General features: G+C 39.9%; 1 non-coding gene across 1 annotated transcript; it reads left to right on the top strand.

Moving 5' to 3' along the window:
• The first annotated feature begins 10,437 nt into the window (after window positions 1-10,437).
• LOC112762010 (small nucleolar RNA R71) lies at window positions 10,438-10,545 on the top strand. The gene has a single exon (XR_003182373.1). It is a non-coding gene; the product is annotated as a small nucleolar RNA R71 (small nucleolar RNA).
• The last annotated feature ends 5,832 nt before the right edge of the window (window positions 10,546-16,377 follow it).

Genomic DNA, 16,377 nt, shown 5'->3' with positions numbered 1-16,377 from the left:
AGAGGAGAAGAAAGAAGAGGTGGAGCACGTCCCTCCTTGGCGTGCAGATAATCCATTCCCAGTCTCTCTTGACACTCATCCTACATTGCCTAAGGCTCCTGAGTACAAGCCTAAAATTCCATATCCTGAAAGACTTCAGAAGGCTTCTTGTTTCGAGGGTTACCTGAAACTGTAGGTCGATCTCGGTTGAGATCTGCGGTGGTGGCCGGTACTGTCGTGTTCGACTTGCTACCCTTGGAAGTGCTGCTGATCCGTGTACACCAGAGGGTGGTGGTACCTGCAAGGTACTTCGATGCCTAAGTTAGAATGGGTTTTAAGCAGGTATTTGGTAGAATCAGAGTATCAGTTACACCTGGGTGCTCCAGTGTATTACCTGGGTGCTCCAGTGTATTTATAATAGTGTGGAGTGACTTTTCTGGAGATAAGATAGTTATCTTATCTTATCTTTGAGTGAAGTCATCTTTATCTTTAAGGGGGACCGCCCTTATCTTTCTAGGCTTCCTTGCTGCCTTTAGATTGGGCTGTGTCCCTTCGTTTGGGCCTGTTTGGGCCTCTCGCGGTAGCTTGGCCGACGTCTTTTGAGAGGAGGTCGGGACGACCCATTTGAAGAGGTCGGTCGCTTTGTTTTCAACCAGCTCGGGTCGGATAGCTCGACCCAGGGTATGAACAGTGTCCCTGCTCGAGTTTCGACTTTTTCCCTTTGTGGTCATGTCCTTTAGACTTTTTTGACCCTTTTTGAGGAAGTATAGCTCAAGCATTTCGCCTTGGGTCGATCTCCAATATGACTCCTAGTAGTTTTATTCTTGAAATGTGAAGCGTTTTTCCTCTTCTTTTTAATTGTAGCGTGCATTGCACTTTTCTTGGGAATGTGCGAGAATTAAATGCTCATTAACCTCCCTTTGCCATTTCCCTCTGCTTCATTTTGAATTCTTTAAGCCCCTTTTCAGTTTCTCTTCCCCTTTCTTTTCGTTCTTCTTTCACTCACGACGTTTTTACTCTTCTTTGCACCCTTCTGTTTCCATATTTCTCCTTCGAAGAAGTTTGTTTAGCGTGGGTTTGTTCGTCATTTCTTCTGCTCTTCTTTGACCGTTTGTTGCTCTCAGGTTGGTATCTTCTTTCTCCATTTTTCATTGTGATGGCTTGTTTTGGCATTTTACGTCTATGAAGAATCTGTTTCAAAAGGATGGGTCTTTTTGCTAAAGGTTGCATTTTTTAATTAATGCAGTGTTTTCCTTGACTTGCCCCCTACTTTTTGCTTGGTGTTGTGTTTTGTTTTTTCTAGCCATCCATCCTTCTCTGCCTTGAAGTGACTATTCTACGCCTTTCTTTGTTACTGCCTTCTTCCTTGCAGGTTAGCGTTTTCTACCTTGTTCTCTTTCTGCTTTCGACAATTTGTGCATCCTCTGATGTGGCCCTTTGATTTTGAAAAAACTTTTAATTCTTCTGTGAAAAGATTATCTTTTTGTGTCTTGATCCACGACTGATGATTTTCCTTTGTGGCTTGCTCTTTGCGAAGAATGTGTGCCTTCTGGTGATTTTGTTTAGGGCTTTGTTACTGTTCTTGTATCATTGTCTTTTGGCTTTTGTTCTAACTTAACACTCCTTTGATTATGAACTGCGACTTTTGTTTCCAACTTACACTAAGATGAACTGTTAGTAGGAGAATTCGTGACTTTTGCTGCTTTTTGTTGGTGATGATGATATTTGCTTCCGAGATGTTTAAGGCGTAGGTTGTCGATTTCCTTTTTCCTGGTTCTTGCCTTGTTATTGCCCCCAAAGGGTGCCCCTAGTCTTTTGGTGTGAGTCCTGGGGTTTTCCTTTTACTGAATTCTTGATTTTTATATGTTATTGTCCGAGATGTTTTCCTATATGTCCGAGTTGTCTGGAAGTAACCCATTTTATTTTTCTTACTGTAGGAGTAGTTAACCCATGTCACATTGCAAAAACATTGTTGCAATGTGTTCTAAGATCCCAGATGGCATGTTAGATTGGCTGGATTCCATTGTTCTGATGTGTGTTACTGTTGCTGATTCTGAGTATTGTGTGCGGCTTAGGAGACACAATAGGATTTGTAGTGATAGAGATCAAGAGAAAAACTATGAATTAGTGTTTGTTGATCCGGAGGAAATAGTTAGCTTTCCCTCTTTAACTCAAGGAGAACGTCCTTTTTTCTATGGTTATGACTATTTCTTTAGTCAGTTGAATATTACCATTCCATCTATCCCTTTTGAGACCGAGTTGATGTGGTCTTGTAATGTAGCTCCTTCTCAACTCTACCCGAACTCCTGGGGCTTCATAAAAATCTTTTAGTTGTTGTGTCAAGAACTAGATATCCGACCTATCCAAACTCTTTTTCTTTATCTCTTTGTATTGACAAAGCCTGGGGCCGCGAAAAAGAAAGCTTCCTGGGTTTCTTTCCGATCTGCTCAAGGAAAGAAGGTTTTTTCTATGTATGACGAGTCCTTTAGGGACTTTAAGAACTATTATTTCAAGGTCCAAGCTGTTTAGGGAGCTCGGCCCTTCTTTTTGGATGAAAATGGTAAGCTTACTTTTCCTTTGTGCTGGGAGAAAATGTAATAGTAGCTAGGTATTCCTGGGAGAGTTTTGATGAGGTCGAACAGGCCTTTGTGAATGTGCTGGAGGAAGTTTGGGGAGAGCCTTCCCATCTTGACACAAAGAAGTTTTTGGGGGACCATTCTCTTCTTCAGGCTGAATTGGGTAGTTGTTGACTTTATTTTCAGCTTTTCCTTGTTTTTTTGTTTATTTGACGACCTTGTTATTTCTTAATTATGATCTGTTTTCCTATTTCAGAGATGGTGAAGTCGGTATATTCCATGAAGGCCTATCGTCGAGCTAAAAAGGCGACGGCTGCTTCCAACATCTAGGCCAAAACTGTAGAAGGTGAATCTTCTCAGGCTCTTCCCAAGAAACCGGTGTCGACTGCTTCTGGGCTGAGGAAGGTTATCCCGACCCCTCAGGTCTGGATTATTCCTTCTGACACAGCTCGACCATCGACTGGTACTTCTTCTTCTCCTACTGTTGCCCCCCCTCCTAAAAAACAGAAGATTGTGGATAAACAAAAAACTGTGGACCCATTTGACTTGGATGCCCCTGACTTTGATGCTGTGGGGTTTGTTGATAATCAAATCGCTCCCTTTGGTCAACTCTCAATGGACGATGTGTCCCTCCTTCAGCATCTAAATTTCATTACTAGTAGCAGCATCCAGATGGCCCATATGGGTGCATCCTTATACCGTACTGTCCATGGTTCCCCTGTCCATGGCACAAATGCTTTTCTTGAGGATGCGAAGCCGAAATTCAATAGAATTAAGGGTTTGAAGGATGAGCTTGACGCTAAGGTGGCCAAACTGGAGCTTGATTTGGAGAAGGAGAAGACACGGGCTGTCAGTGCTGAGGCGACTGCAAAATTGGCAGAGGAGATGATGAAGAAACACAAAGACAGTTACACTCGCACTTACGCCGAGGTATTCGATCTAAGGAAGAGGCTTGAAACTGCTCTTGAGAACTATGCCGATCTTAAGGGCCATATGGTGGATTCCGTGACTGGTGCTTATGAGAATCTAAAGGCTCAGGTCTGAGTTCTTGCTCCTGAACTCGACCTGACGCTCTTTAGTTTGGACAATATAGTAGAAGATGGTTAAATAGTACCTGCACCAAATGATGACAATGACGAGCCTCTTCCTGCCCCATCGGCCAAAGCTTCTGCTGCCCTGACTTCTTCAAATTCTTCTGCTCATATCGACCCTTCCCAGCCTGATCCGGATTGTGAAATTCTAAACCGTGAAGATAGCACCGTGGATACCGTCCCTGTGAATATTATTCCTCCTTCCTCTGCTACTGATGCTGCTACTGGGGAAGCCTTGCACCCCTTGTGATTTATGTGTCTTTATTTCTACAGCTCGACTTGTGGGCTTTTGAACTCTAGTTTTTGTATTTTTGATTATAACATGGCTCCTTTAACTGTTGGTTGCTTTTATGCAACTTGGTAGATAAACAAAACACATTTGAGCTCTTGAAGTTCTCCTTCTAGGTTTCCTCCTGAGTGTTTTTGATGAATGCTGTGTTTTTGGTATGCTGTTTGTTTTTTCTGCGATCTTTTACGGAGTGTTGGTATTCTTCTGCCCGACATCTTTTTAGATTAATGTTTTGTTTATTCTTTAGTTGGGCGAGATGACCCCTAGGGGCTGACATATTCCATAGCCTTTTGATGTTCTAGCAAGACCTTTTCAGTTGATCTTTGAGCGACCTTAATAGTCTTGTTGTAGAGCCATAGCTTTTTGAGTATAGCGGCTTTCTTTTTAGTGAAGGCTTTGAGAGGTCGACTTTGTTGGCTTCAGATATCGCTTCCATTGGTCGACTTCTCTTAAGTTATTTTTAGTAACCCATTTTTAGTAAGACCTTGTTAGGCTACTTTTTATGGATTACCTTTTATAACTTTGTGCGTTTTGGTGGATTGGACCTGACTTCCTCATGTCGGCTCCTGAGTTATTTTTAGTAATCCATTTTTGTTTGGCCTGGCCAGGCCTCTTTCTATGGATTTACTTTTTATAACTTTGTTTAAGTTGATGGGTAGAATCTGATTCTTCTTGTCAAATCCTCGTGAGTTATTTTTAGTAATCCATTTTTACTCAGACCTCGTCAGGCCTCTTTCTATGGATTACTTTTTATAACTTTGTCGCTTTGATTAGTTGGATCCGACTTCTTCTTTGTCGGTCCTTGGTATGCGAAATTGTTACTCAGGTTGTGAATTATTGTTCGAAATTGATTCCCTGGCGATGGCACCAAAAACGGATGCACAAAACCATGGTCTAAACATATCTTCACAACTTCGCATAACTAACCAGCAAGTGCACTGGGTCGTCCAAGTAATAAACCTTACGTGAGTAAGGGTCGATCCCACGGAGATTGTTGGTATGAAGCAAGCTATGGTCACCTTGTAAATCTCAGTCAGGCGGATAATAATTGATTATGGAGTTTTCGAAATTAAATAATAAAAGAAGGATAGAAATACTTATGTAAATCATTGGTGAGAATTTCAGATAAGCGCATAGAGATGCTTTCGTTCCTCTGAACCTCTGCTTTCCTGCTGTCTTCATCCAATCAGTCTTACTCCTTTCCATGGCTGGCTTTATGCAAGGGCATCACCGTTGTCAGTGGCTACATCCCTTCCTCTTGTGAAAATGGTCCAAGATGCCCTGTCACGGCACGGCTAATCATCTGAGGTTCCCGATCATGCTGGAATAGGATTCACCCTCCTTTTGCGTTTGTCACTACGCCCAGCACTCGCGAGTTTGAAGCTCGTCACAGTCATTCAATCATTGAATCCTACTCGGAATACCACAGACAAGGTTTAGACTTTCCGGATTCTCTTGAATGCCGCCATCATTCTAGCTTACACCACGAAGATTCTGATTAAGAGATCTAAGAGATACCCATTCAATCTAAAGTAGAACGGAAGTGGTTGTCAGGCACGCGTTCATAGGGAATGATGATGATTGTCATGTTCATCACATTCAGGTTGAAGTGCAAATGAATATCTTAGAAGTGGAATAAGTTGAATTGAATAGAAAAACAGTAGTACTTTGCATTAATCTTTGAGGAACAGCAGAGCTCCACACTTTAATCTATGGAGTGTAGAAACTCTACCGTTAAAAATACATAAGTGAAAGGTCCAGGTATGGCCGAATGGCCAGCCCCTAAAATGTGATCACAGGATCAAAAATACAATCCAGGATGTCTAATACAATAGTAAAAGGTCCTATTTATAATAAACTAGCTACTGGGGTTTACAAAAGTAAGTAATTGATGCATAAATCCACTTCCGGGGTCCACTTGGTGTGTGCTTGGGCTGAGCTTGAATTCTACACGTGGAGGGGTCATTCTTGGAGTTGAACGCCAGCTTTTGTGCCAGTTTGGGCGTTGAACTCCACTTTGCAACTTGTTTCTGGCGCTGGACGCCAGAATTGGGCAGAGAGCTGGCGTTGAACGCCAGTTTGCGTCCTCTAAACTTGGGCAAAGTATGGACTATTATATATTTCTGGAAATCCCTGATTGTCTGCTTTCCAATGCAATTGGAAGCGCGCCATTTTGAGTTCTGTAGCTCCAGAAAATCCATTTTGAGTACAGGGAGGTCAGAATCCAACAGCATCAGCAGTCCTTCTTCAACCTCTGAATCTGATTTTTGCTCAAGTCCCTCAATTTTAGCCAGAAAATACCTGAAATCGCAGAAAAACACACAAACTCATAGTAAAGTCCAGAAATGTGAATTTTAACATAAAAACTAATGAAAACTTCCCTAAAAGTAACTAGATCCTACTAAAAACATACTAAAAACAATGCCAAAAAGCGTATAAATTATCCGCTCATCACAACACCAAACTTAAATTGTTGCTTGTCCCCAAGCAACTGAAAATCAAATAGGATAAAAAGAAGAGAATATACTATAAATTCCAAACTATCAATGAAACATAGCTCCAATCAAATGAGCGGGACTTATAGCTTTTTGCCTCTTGAATAGTTTTGGCATCTCACTTTATCCATTGAAGTTCAGAATGATTGGCATCTATAGGAACTCAGAGTTCAGATAGTGTTATTGATTCTCCTAGTTCAGTATGATGATTCTTGAACACAGCTATTTTATGAGTCTTGGCCGTGGCCCTAAGCACTTTATTTTTCAGTATTACCACCGGATACATAAATGCCACAGACACATAATTGGGTGAACCTTTTCAGATTGTGACTCAGCTTTGCTAGAGTCCCCAATTAGAGGTGTCCAGGGTTCTTAAGCAGACTCTTTTTTTTTTTTTTGCTTTGGACCTTGACTTTAACCGCTCAGTCTCAAGTTTTCACTTGACACCTACACGCCACAAGCACATGGTTAGGGATAGCTTGGTTTAGCCGCTTAGACCAGGATTTTATTCCTTTAGGTCCTCCTATCCACTGATGCTCAAAGCCTTGGGATCCTTTTTATTTGCCCTTGCCTTTTGGTTTTAAGGGTTATTGGCTTTTTGCTCTTGCCTCTTGGTTTTAAGAGCTTTTGGCTTTTTCTGCTTGCTTTTTCTCTTTCTTTCTATTTTTTGTTCTGCAAGCTTTGTTCTTTGCTGCTTTTTCTTGCTTCAAGAATCATTTTTATGATTTTTCAGATTAGCAAATAACATGTCTCCTTGTCATCATTCTTTCAAGAGCCAACATATTTAACATTCTTAAACAACAACTTCAAAAGACATATGCACTGTTCAAGCATTCATTCAGAAAACAAGAAGCATTGTCACCACATCAATATAATTAAACTAAGTTCAAGGATAAATTCAAAACTCATGTACTTCTTTTTCTTTTGAATTAAAACATCTTTCATTTAAGAGAGGTGATGGATTCATAGGACATTCATAACTTTAAGACAAAGTTACTAACTACTAATGATCATGTAATGAAGACACAAACATAGATAAGCACTTAACATAGAGAAAACGAAAAACAGAGAAAGTAAGAACAAGGAATGAGTCCACCTTAGTGATGGTGGCGTTTCCTTCTTGAGGAACCAATGATGTCCTTGAGCTCTTCTATGTCTCTTCCTTGTCTTTGTTGCTCCTCTCTCATTGCTTTTTGATCTTCTCTTATTTCATGAAGGATGATGGAGTGTTCTTGATGTTCCACCCTTAATTGTCCCATGTTGGAACTTAATTCTCCTAGGGAGGTGTTGATTTGCTCCCAAAAATTTTGTGGAGGCAAGTGCATCCCTTGATGTATCTCAGGGATTTCTTGATGGTAAGCTTCTTCATGTGCCTGTTGAGATTCATGAATGTGCTCTCTTGTTTGCTCCATCCTTTTCTTAGTGATGGGCTTATGAGATGAATCTTTCCATCTCCCATGGCTCAGAGGTGGAAGCATTTGTCTTCCCTTTCCTCTTTCTTGAGGTTTCTCTGGCCTTAGGTGCCATTAATGGTAATGGAAAAACAAAAAAGCTTATGCTTTTACCACACCAAACTTAGAATATTGCTCACCCTCGAGCAAGAGAAGAAAGAATAGATGAAGAAGAAGAAGATATGGAGGAGATAGAGGGATGTGTGTATGGGTGTGAGTGGTGAATGGAAAACAGAAGGGATGACCATGAATGGAGAGAGAAAGGGTGAGGTGGGTGGGGATCCTGTGAGATTCACAGATCCTGAGATGATCCTGTGGGATCCACAGATCCTGAGATGATCCTGTGGGGTCCACAGATCCTGAGGTGTTCAAGGAATTACAACCTTGCACCAAATTAGGCATGTAAAATGCCCTTGCACACAACTCTGGGCGTTCAGCGCCAGGTTGGTGCCCATTTTGGGCGTTCAACGCCCATTTGTTGCCCATTTCTGGCGTTGAACGCCAGAACCATGCTTGTTCTGGGCGTTCAGCGCCAGCTCTTCTCCAGGGTGCAATTCTGGCGTTCAGCGCCCAGATGCTGCCCATTTCTGGCGTTCAGCGCTAGAACCATGCTCTGTTCTGGCGTTGAACGCCCAAAACATGCTTCTTACTGGCGTTCAAACGCCAGTAAGGTCTTCCTCCAGGGTGTGATTTTTCTTCTGCTGTTTTTGATTCTGTTTCTAAATTTTTCGTTTATTTTGTGACTCCACATGATCATGAACCTAAGAAAACATGAAAAACAAAAATAAAATTAAATAGATAAACATTGGGTTGCCTCCCAACAAGCGCTTCTTTAATGTCAATAGCTTGACAGTGGGCTCTCATGGAGCCTCACAGATGTGTAGAGCTTTGTTGAGACCTCCCAATACCAAACTTAGAGTTTGGATATAGGGGTTTGACACAAAACTTAGAGTTTGGTTGTGGCCTCTCAACACCAAACTTAGAGTTTAACTATGGGGGCTTTTGTTGACTCTGCTTTGAGAGAAGCTTTTTCTGCTTTCTCTCCATGGATGCAGAGAGAGATCCTTGAGTTGTAAACACAAGGTTGTCCTTATTTAATTTCAGGATCAATTCTCCTCTGTCCACATCAATCACAGCTCTTGCTGTGGCTAGGAAAGGTCTTCCTAGGATGATGGATTCATCCTCTTCCTTTCGGGTATCCTGGACTATGAAATCAGCAGGGATGTAAAGGCCTTCAACCTTTACTAACACGTCATCTACTTGTCCATAAGCCTGTTTTCTTGAATTGTCTGCCATCTCTAATGAGATTTTAGCAGCTTGCACCCCATAGATTCCTAGTTTCTCTATTACAGAGAGGGGCATGAGATTTATTCCTGAACCAAGGTTACATAGAGCCTTAAAGATCATGGTGCCTATGGTACAAGGTATTATGAACTTTCCAGGATCCTGTTTCTTCTGAGGCAATGTCAGTTGATCCAGATCACTTAGTTCATTTGTGAACAAGGGAGGTTCATCTTCCCAAGTCTCAATACCAAATAATTTGGCATTCAGCTTCATGATTGCACCAAAAAACTTGGCAGCTTGCTCTTCAGTAACATCCTCATTCTCTTCAGAAGAGGAATACTCATCAGAGCTCATGAATGGCATAAGGAGGTTCAATGGAATCTCTATGGTCTCTAGATGAGCCTCAGATTCCTTTGGTTCCTCAAAGGGAAGCTCCTTATTGATCACTGGACATCCCAGGAGGTCTTCCTCCTTGGGATTCACGTCTTCCTCTCCTTCTTTGGGTTCGGCCATGGTAATTAATTCAATGGCCTTGCACTCTCCTTTTGGATTCTCTTCTGTATTGCTTGGGAGAGTACTAAGAGGGATTTCAGTGATCCTTTTACTCAGCTGGCCCACTTGTGCTTCCAAATTTCTAATGGAAGACCTTGTTTCATTCATGAAACTCACAGTGGCCTTAGATAGATCAGAGACTAATTTTGCTAAATTAGAGGTATTTTGTTCAGAGTTCTCTGTCTGTTGCTGAGTGGATGATGGAAAAGGCTTGCTATTGCTAAACCTGTTTCTTCCACCATTATTAAAGCCTTGTTGAGACTTTTGATCCTTCCATGAGAGATTTGGGTGATTTTTCCATGATGGATTATAGGTGTTTCCATATGGTTCACCCATGTATTTTAACTCTGCTATTGCAGGGTTCTCAAGATCATAAGCTTCTTCCTCAGAAGATGCCTCTTGAGTACTGTTGGATGCAGCTTGCATTTCATTCAGACTCTGAGAAATCATATTGACTTGCTGAGTCAATATTTTATTCTGAGCCAATATGGCATTCAGAGTATCAATTTCAAGAACTCCCTTCTTCATAGGTTTCCCATTACTCACAGGATTCCTCTCAGAAGTGTACATAAACTGGTTATTAGCAACCATGTCAATGAGTTCTTGAGCTTCTGCAGGCGTTTTCTTTAAGTGAATGGATCTACCTGCAGAAGTATCCAATGACATCTTTGATAGCTCAGATAAACCATCATAGAATATAACCAGGATGGTCCATTCTGAAAGCATGTCAGAAGGACACTTTTTGGTCAGCTATTTGTATCTTTCCCAAGCTTCATAGAGGGATTCACCTTCTTTCTGTCTGAAGGTTTGAACATCCACTCTAAGCTTGCTCAGCTTTTGAGGAGGAAAGAACTTGGCTAAGAAAGCCGTGACCAGCTTATCCCAAGAGTTTAGGCTATCTCTGGGTTGAGAATCCAACCACACTCTAGCTCTGTCTCTTACAGCAAAAGGGAAAAGCATGAGCCTGTAGACTTCAGGATCTACTCCATTAGTCTTAACAGTATCACAGATCTGCAAGAATTCAGTTAAGAACTGAAAAGGATCTTCAGATGGAAGTCCATGAAACTTGCAGTTCTGCTGCATCAGAGAAACTAGCTGAGGTTTCAGCTCAAAGTTGTTTGCTCCAATGGTAGGAATGGAGATGCTCCTTCCATGTAAATTGGAATTAGGTGCAGTAAAGTCACCAAGCATTCTCCTTGCGTTATTGTTGTTGGGTTCGGCTACCATCTCCTTTACTTGTTCGAGATTTTCAATAAGGTTGTCTCTGGATTGTTGTAATTTAGCTTCTCTTAGTTTTCTCTTCAGAGTCCTTTCAGGTTCTGGATCAGCTTCAACAAGAATGCCTTTTTCTTTGTCCCTGCTCATAAGAAAGAGAAGAGAAAAAGAAAAGAAGAGGAATCCTCTATGTCACAGTAAAGAGGTTCCTTATTGTTAGTAGAAGAAGATAAGAAGAAAATCTGAACTCAGAGAGAGAGAGAGAGAGTTCAGATTTTTGATGAGTGATGTGAGGAAGAGATGTTAGTAGATGAATAAATAATTAGAAGGAGATGAGGGAGAAGGATTTTCGAAAATTATTTTTGAAAAAGGGTTAGTGATTTTTGAAAATAGTTTTTGAAAAAGGTTAGTAGGTTTCGAAAATTCAAATAAAAAATAAAATAATTAGTCTAATTAAAAAGAAATTTTGAAAAAGAGGGAAGATTTTTTTCGAAAATTAGAGAGAGAGAGTTAGTTAGGTAGTTTTGAAAAAGGTAAGAAACAAACAAAAAGTTAGTTAGTTAGTTGAAACAATTTTTGAAAAGATAAGAAGTTAGGAAGTTAGAAAAGATATTATGAAATCAAATTTTTGAAAAAGATAAGATAAGAAGATATTTTTGAAAAGATATGATTGAAATTAGTTTTGAAAAAGATTTGATTTTTAAAATCTCAATTAATGACTTGATTTCACAAGAAATCACAAGATATGATTCTAGAACTTAAAGTTTGAATCTTTCTTAACAAGTAAGTAACAAACTTGAAATTTTTGAATCAAAACATTAATTGATGATGTTATTTTCGAAAATATGATGTAAAATTAAGAAAAAGATTTTTGAAAAATATTTTTGAAATTTTCGAAAATAACTAAAAAAAAATTGAAAAAAAGATTTGATTTTTGAAAAAGATAAGATTTTTTTGAATTGAAAATTTGATTTGACTCATAAAAACAACTAGATTTTAAAAATTTTTGAAAAAGTCAAATCTAATTTTCGAAATTTTAAGAGAGAAAAAGGGAAAGATATTTTTTTGATTTTTGAATTTTTATGATGAGAGAGAAAAACAAGAAAAATGATGCAATGCATGAAAGTTATGGATCAACACAATGAATGCATGCAAGAATGCTATGAATGTCAAGATGAACACCAAGAACACTATGAAGATCATGATGAACATCAAGAACACATTTTTGAAATTTTTTTTTTTTGCAAAGAAAACATGCAAGACACCAAACTTAGAATTCTTTAATGCTTAGGCACTAAGAATTCAAGAATGCATATGAAAAACAAGAAAAGACACAAAACATGCAAATGCAAAGATCAGACAAGAAGACTTACCAAGAACAACTTGAAGATCATGAAGAACACTATGAATGCATGAATTTTCGAAAAAATGTAAGATGCACATGCAATTGACACCAAACTTATAACATGACTCAAGACTCAAACAAGAAACACAAAATATTTTTGATTTTTATGATTTTATAAATTTTTTTTGTATTTTCTTTTAAAAATTATTTGAAAAACAAAAATAAGGATTCCAAAATTTTTAATATGAATTCCAGGAATCTTGCCATGTTAGTCTAAAGCTCCAATCTGAGGGTTAGACATGGCTTAATAGCCAGTCAAGCTTTAGCAGAACTTTACATTCAGTAGCCAATTTGCTAAGGAAGATAAAGAAGCTCTTCTGTTGAGTCCAAAAGAATTGAGACATGGCCTTACAGCCAGCCATGCTTCAACATGCTTCATGAAACACTAGAATTCATTCTTAAAAATTCTGAAGAAAAATATATTTTTGAAAACATTTTTTTTTATTTTTTTCGAAAACAGATGAGAAAATTTTTGAAAGATTTTTTTTTTGAAAAATTTTTGAAAAGAAAACAAAAAGAAAATTACCTAATCTGAGCAACAAGATGAACCGTCAGTTGTCCAAACTCGAACAATCCCCGGCAACGGCGCCAAAAACTTGGTATGTGAAATTGTTACTCAGGTTGTGAATTATTGTTCGAAATTGATTCCATGGCGATGGCACCAAAAACGGATGCACAGAACCATGGTCTAAACATATCTTCACAACTTTGCACAACTAACTAGCAAGTGCACTGGGTCGTCCAAGTAATAAACCTTACGTGAGTAAGGGTCGATCCCACGGAGATTGTTGGTATAAAGCAAGCTATGGTCACCTTGTAAATCTCAGTCAGGCGGATAATAATTGATTATGGAGTTTTCGAAATTAAATAATAAAAGAAGGATAGAAATACTTATGTAAATCATTGGTGAGAATTTTAGATAAGCGCATAGAGATGCTTTCGTTCCTCTGAACCTCTGCTTTCCTGCTGTCTTCATCCAATCAGTCTTACTCCTTTCCATGGCTGGCTTTATGCAAGGGCATCACCGTTGTTAGTGGCTACATCCCCTCCTCTTGTGAAAATGGTCCAAGATGCCCTGTCACGGCACGGCTAATCATCTGAGGTTCCCGATCATGCTGGAATAGGATTCACCCTCCTTTTGCGTTTGTCACTACGCCCAGCACTCGTGAGTTTGAAGCTCGTCACAGTCATTCAATCATTGAATCCTACTCGGAATACCACAGACAAGGTTTAGACTTTCCAGATTCTCTTGAATGCCGCCATCATTCTAGCTTACACCACGAAGATTCTGATTAAGAGATCTAAGAGATACTCATTCAATCTAAAGTAGAACGGAAGTGGTTGTCAGGCACGCGTTCATAGGGAATGATGATGATTGTCACGTTAATCACATTCAGGTTGAAGTGCAAATGAATATCTTAGAAGTGGAATAAGTTGAATTGAATAGAAAAACAGTAGTACTTTGCATTAATCTTTGAGGAACAGCAGAGCTCCACACCTTAATCTATAGAGTGTAGAAACTCTACCGTTAAAAATACATAAGTGAAAGGTCCAGGCATGGCCGAATGGCCAGCCCCCAAAACGTGATCACAGGATCAAAAATACAATCCAGGATGTCTAATACAATAGTAAAAGGTCCTATTTATAATAAACTAGCTACTAGGGTTTACAGAAGTAAGTAATTGATGCATAAATCCACTTCCGGGGCCCACTTGGTGTGTGCTTGGGCTAAGCTTGAAGTCTACACGTGGAGGGATCATTCTTGGAGTTGAACGCCAGCTTTTGTGCTAGTTTGGGCGTTGAACTCCACTTTGCAACTTGTTTCTGGCGCTGGACGCCAGAATTGGGCAGAGAGCTGGCGTTGAACGCCAGTTTGCGTCATCTAAAATTGGGCAAAGTATGGACTATTATATATTGCTGGAAATCCCTGGATGTCGACTTTCCAATGCAATTGGAAGCGCGCCATTTTGAGTTTTGTAGCTCCAGAAAATCCATTTTGAGTGCAGGGAGGTCAGAATCCAACAGCATCAGCAGTCCTTCTTCAACCTCTGAATCTGATTTTTGCTCAAGTCCCTCAATTTCAGCCAGAAAATACCTGAAATCACAGAAAAACACACAAACTCATAGTAAAATCCAGAAATTTGAATTTTAACATAAAAACTAATGAAAACATCCCTAAAAGTAACTAGATCCTACTAAAAACATACTAAAAACAATGCCAAAAAGCGTATAAATTATCCGCTCATCAGTCCTTCTTAAGTTTTTTTTAGTAATCCATTTTTACTCAGACCTTGTTAGGCCTCTTTTTATGAATTGTTTTTTATAACTTTGTTGATTGCCTTGTTCGACCTTTGTGTCGGTACTTCTTAAGTTATTTTTAGTAGTCCATTTTTAGCCAGGCCTCGTCAGGTGACTTTTTATGGATTACTTTTTATAACTTCCTGCATTAATCTGTTTTGTGTTATTTTCAACTTGCCGACTTCCTTGTAATAAGGCGATGAGTTTTATTTCTCATCTTGCCGATTTTGTCATGATCGGGCGATGAATTTGGTTTTCATCTTACCGACATTGTCATGTTCGGACGGTGAATTCTTGCACTCAGATTAATACGTCTTGGTAAATAACATTTTTGTGGAATTTGAAAAGCTTTTATTCAAATAGAAATATAAAATAGACAATAATATATACATATAAGTGCTTACCCTTCTAAGTTGGGTAATTTTGTAGACCTTGGCTTGGCGCCTCATTAAAAAATCTTTTCAGGAAAAAGAGTGCACCTTGACCTAAGATCTTTATCACTTTCTAACTATAGTACCTTCTTAGGTTACAGGCATGCCATGACCGTGGTAGTTCTCGCACTTCAAGATCGGACACCTTGTAGTAATCCTTTTTCCAGTACCTCTACAACTCGGTAAGGTCCTTTCCAGTTTGCTGCTAGCTTCCCTTCTCCGGATCGACCTTCTCCAATGTCGTTTTGGATTAGGATGAGATCGTTGTTGGCGAAGCTTTGCTAGATTACCTTCTGATTATATCTTGAAGTCATTCGACGCTTTAGCGCTTCCTCTCTAATCCGAGCTCTTTCTCGAACCTCGGGTAGTAGGTCGAGATCTTCCCTTTGGTTTTGGGAGTTGGCTTCTTCATTGTAGAGGATTGTTCTGGGGGATTCATCCTCTATCTCCACTGGGATCATTGCCTCCATTCCATAAGCGAGTCGATAGGGTGATTCTCCTGTGGTGGAGTGTGGAATTGTCCGATATGCCCAAAGGACTTGTGGGAGTTCTTCTGCCCAAGCTCCCTTTGCGTTCTGTAGTCTCCATTTTAACCCGGCTAGTATGACTTTGTTGGTGGCTTCTGCCTGTCCGTTAGCTTGTGGGTGTTCTACGGATGTGAATTGATGTTTTATTTTCAAGTCGGCTACAAAGTTCCTAAAGCCTGTATCAGTAAACTGCGTACCATTATCTGTGGTAATGGAGTAAGGAACTCCAAACCTAGTAATGATGTTACTATATAGAAATTTCTGGCTTCTTTGAGCAGTGGCATTAGCTAGGGACTTTGCCTCAATCCATTTTGTGAAATAGTCCACTCCTACAATAAGGAATTTTAGTTGTCCTGATCCTTGGGGAAAGGGTCCGAGGAGGTCTAGCCCTCATTTTGCAAACGGCCAGGGTGAAGTTATACTGATGAGTTCTTCTGGTGGTGCGATGTGAAAGTTAGCATGCTTTTGACAGGGCGGACATGTCTTGACGAACTCTGTCGCTTCCTTCTGCAAGGTCGGCCAGAAGAATCCAGATCGGAGTACCCTTTTGGAAAGAGCTCGTGCCGCCAAGTGGTTACCACATATGCCATTGTGTACTTCTTCCAGGACCTCTTTTGTATTGGGGGATGGTATGCATTTCAGGAGGGGTGTTGAGAACCCTCTCCTGTATAAGATGTCACCCACCATGGTGTAGTATTGTGCTTCTGTATTAGACGCTTTGCCTCTTTCTTGTCTGTGGGGAGTGTTTCTGTTTTGAGGTATTTGATTATGGGGGTCATCCATC

Source organism: Arachis hypogaea, chromosome 16, assembly GCF_003086295.3.
Source record: "Arachis hypogaea cultivar Tifrunner chromosome 16, arahy.Tifrunner.gnm2.J5K5, whole genome shotgun sequence".
NCBI lineage: Eukaryota > Viridiplantae > Streptophyta > Magnoliopsida > Fabales > Fabaceae > Arachis > Arachis hypogaea.
This window is presented reverse-complemented; position numbering and strand designations above follow the sequence as displayed.